This window comes from Microtus ochrogaster, chromosome 4 (assembly GCF_000317375.1).
Source record: "Microtus ochrogaster isolate Prairie Vole_2 chromosome 4, MicOch1.0, whole genome shotgun sequence".
In the NCBI taxonomy this organism is placed as follows: domain Eukaryota; kingdom Metazoa; phylum Chordata; class Mammalia; order Rodentia; family Cricetidae; genus Microtus; species Microtus ochrogaster.
In genome coordinates, this window is record NC_022011.1 from 2570560 (window position 1) to 2574713 (window position 4154).

A 4154-nucleotide genomic window follows, 5' to 3' on the forward strand; every position below is an offset into this window, starting at 1 on the left:
AAAAACAAAAAAAAAGGAATACAAACATGTTAACTTAAAAGTTCAATATTGAACACCCAAATTTAATTGTATTGTAATACTAGAATTTGTTTTGTAAATTTCATTCTATACTGTGTACTGAAAAAAATCATAAAATTGTTTACACATTATATTCCTTGAATAGCTTTATTGTCATATACTTTTATCTCACTGAGAACTTAAATATTTAATAGATTTTACACACACACACACACACACATACACACATACACCTACTTTGTAACCTACACAATCTCCTAGGATGTAGGTTCAATCATTTTTCTCATTATTAGAATCAAATGTTTAATATTTTGAGGTACCTCCATACTATTTTCCATAGCAAATGCCCTGCTTTATATTCCCTTGGACATTTTATATAAGCTCCCCCCCATTACATCAGCATCTGTGGTTTTCTTTTTAAAAATAATGTTGCTGTTAATGCATGTGAAGTGATATCACATAGCTTTGATTCTCACTTCCCTGTGGGTTAGTTATTTCAGCTATAATACCTGGCAAGAGTAACTTTGGCTCACAGTCCTGTCAGAGGTTAAAGGCCATCGGGTAAGGAAGACACGGTGGCAAAAGCTCTTCATATTTTTATAGACCAGAAATATAGACAAGGTTTATATTCAAAGGTTTACCTCAGAGGCACATCCCTGTCAGCCAAGCCCTATGTCCTAAATACTCTATAACCCCCCAAACAGTGACACCAGCTGGGAACCAGGTGTTTCACACATGAGCCTGTGAGGGTCATTTGATAGTCATACCATAACACCTATTGATTTGTGATGCTAGGCATCTTCTTGTGTACTTACTGGCCATTTGTATGTCTCCTTTGAAGGAATGCTCTTCAAATAATTTTTTGCCTATTTTTATATTGTTTTTTTTTGTAGAGTTGTAAAATTCTTTATATACCCTGCTGCAGATACTCTGTCTTTTTGTATTAAGACAGAAGCAATCATAGAAAATATGTAAACAAATATTTCTTTAAGTAAAAAGTAAATGGCACACACATTGACCTGCACTTATAAGCTATAGCTTGTCAGTCCTGTTCTGGGACAGCTGTTTGCAAATATTTTTATCTTTATGCCTACAGTAAATCTTTATTTAGGACTTCAACAATCTTTTGTTTATTTTTTATACTTGCCATATTAGGAATTACAATAAATTTAGTCATTCATTAAAACTTAGCAGGAATACTCTATTATATATTAGTATACGTAACAGCTCTATAAAAATGGTTGTTTCTTCCTGGACTGTAAAGAGTGTTATTTTACTTGTTTGTGAACCTCTAACCTCTTTGTTCTCTGACTTAAGGCATCTGGGTTCTCATTTATGCTGCTTCACTAAGGCTTTTTCAGAATCCTTCTGGATACAGTGTGCTATATGAGGCTACTCAGAAAGGTGGAGCACACATTAGCATTAACAAGAGAATACCTTTAACATTCCTGCTCTCGCCATACAAGTTCTCAATCATTCTTCAATGGTGTTTCTTTTGGGCAAAATTAGCATTACAGTTTTACAATTACATTAACAAGGTTTGGTCTCTCTAGGGTCTCAAATAAATCTGAATATTTGAAGAGAACTTTTCTTTCGGTTTTTGAGAATTTTAACCATGCCTGGCTCTCATTGCCTAAGAGCATTTGACTTGCTGTTCTCCTGCCATTGCTCTCCCGACAGTTATTCTTTACCTCTGTGTTTGTGGACTTGTATCTCCTCCCTGCCTGCTCATATGGGTTCCATGCAGATTTCATCTGCTGCCCCCATTCATAGTTCTTTTGTCATTAGTGTGGTGATACTGCTAGGTTTTTTTTTTTTTTAGGTTCTTTTTTTTTTAATATTTATTTATTTATTATGTATACAATATTCTGTCTGTATGCCTGAAGGCCAGAAGAGGGCGCCAGACCTCTTTACAGATGGTTGTGAGCCACCATGTGGTTGCTGGAATTGAACTCAGGACCTTTGGAAGAGCAGGCAATGCTCTTAACCACTGAGCCATCTCTCCAGCCCCACTGCTAGGTTTTGTTTTGTTTGTTTTTCTGTTTTTCAAGACAGTTTCTTTATGCAGGCCTAACTATAGACCAGGCTGGCTTCAAACTCAGAGATCTGCCTGCCTCTGCCTCCTGAGTGCTGAGATTAAACTTCATGGCAAGTTTTGGATTCTTAACCAGATGAGAGATTATTTAGGAGTCAGCAGGTGCAGGACAAAGTATCACTTGCTAGAAGCTCATTACCACATTAACTGCACCACACCTTCAGTTATGTGTATTCAGTAACATTGAACCCCGGAATCATTCCCAAATATGATTCTTTTGTAATACTGTTTTATAATCTGCCCTTTCCCCTATTGCAGCAATACATCTGCATGATTATTTTAAAATATAGATGCTTTTCAGTTGTTGTTGAGATTATGTTCAAGTAAGCCCATTAAAAATCGAAAACATTGTAAGTCAAATGTATTTAATAAACGGTTTAATGACTTCTCTCCCAGCAGCCAACAGCACACTTTCTACCTCTATGAAAGAGAGGAAGCGTCCAGCTCAGTTCCAGCTTGATTTTTCTATATCTGCCAACCAAAACGTGTTGTGCCTTCAACAGCAGGGTCCTGTCTAGTTCTGGTGGGCCACAGAACGATAGCAGTAGCTTGTATTGTTTTCAGGGACTCGTTGACTTCCCCAGCTAACAGCTGCTGTGGTGGTATTCCACTCCAGAGCCTGGGAATCATGGCTTCTGGGAGCATTGGTAACCTGTTTAGGTTATCTCCCTTTCAACTCTTTCACTTTTCATTATATATTTAAAGTTAGTTTATGAAATAGTAGATTTTCATGTGGCTTTTTAAATAATTCTTTGTTTTGGTTAGTCCTCCTATCCTCTTAAACCCCATCCCTACTTAAACCTTTCTATCCCTTATATTCGTCCTGCCTACTTTTTTTCCTGTAATATATGATCTGTTATCACCTGTCTTAGTCAGTGTTATATTGCTGTAAGAGGCACCATGACCAAGACAGCTGTTACAAAAGAAAACATTTAATTGGGGTTTGCTTATACTTTTAGAGGTTTAGTTCATTCTCATCGTAGTGGGAAGTATTGTGGTCTGCAGGCAGACATGGTGCTGGAGAAGTAGCTGAGAGTTTCCACATCTGGTTTTATAGGCAACTGGAAGTGAGAGAGTCGGGCCTGAAAAGCCCACCCCAGTGACTTACTTCCTCCAGCAAAGCTTCACCTACTCCAACAAGGCCGTGCTTACTAATCCTTCTTAAGTAGTGCCGCTTCTTGATGACTAAGCCTTCAAATATATGAGCCTATGCGGCCATTCTTATTCAAACTACCACAGCCCCCTCACCTTAGACACCCTTCCAGCCCACACACAGTGGCCCCTCTGTAGCTTTCTGTCCTTTATCAGCACACAAGTCTAACATAGTCGGAAGGCAATGAATTTTTAGTTCACTTAGAAATTGGATTAGTGACCCACAAATGTTATTTATTGGCTCAATATTCTTTTTGTAAGGAAATTTGGATATTATCATTCATTCGGATACTTACTAATATATGGCAAACAATTATCTCCTTGTTTAAATTTCTTTCTTTGGTTTTTAGAAATTGAATATTTTTCATATTTCTTAGCCTTTTTCATTCCCTGAGGTTAATTTTCTATAATGTAGTTTTTGCTTATTCCCAAATGGTATGTATGTATATTTTGAAATGGAATAGAATTTTATTTTGTACATTTAAGTGGCAGGGTATGCTTTTTATTTTATTTTATTTTGTTTTGTTTTGTTTTTCAAGACAGGGTTTCTCTGTGGCTTTGGAGCCTGTTCTCTTGTAGACCAGGATGGCCTCGAACTCAGAGATCTGCCTGCCTCTGCCTCCTGAGTGCTGGGATTAAAGGCGTGTGCCACCACCGCCTGGCGCTTTTCATTTTTTAAAGTATTTATTTGTTGAGCCTGATTTTTTTACTTAGCTAAGTGTTTTTAAGTATCAGTATAAAGAATTAATTAATTAATTAGTAGGCAGAGGCAGGCAGATCTCTGTGAGTTCGAGGCCAGCCTAGTCTACCAAGGGAGTTCCAGGACAGGCTCCAAAGCTACAGAGAAACCCTGTCTCGAAAAACCAAAAAAAATAAAAAATAAAAAAAT

At 37.2% G+C, this 4154-nt stretch overlaps 1 protein-coding gene across 1 annotated transcript in view; it reads left to right on the forward strand.

Annotated features, from left to right (window-relative positions):
- The window catches only part of Anapc10 (anaphase promoting complex subunit 10), a 52256-nt gene that overhangs the window by 16460 nt on the left and 31642 nt on the right, over positions 1-4154 (forward strand). The gene's annotated exons all lie outside the window — the stretch shown is intronic.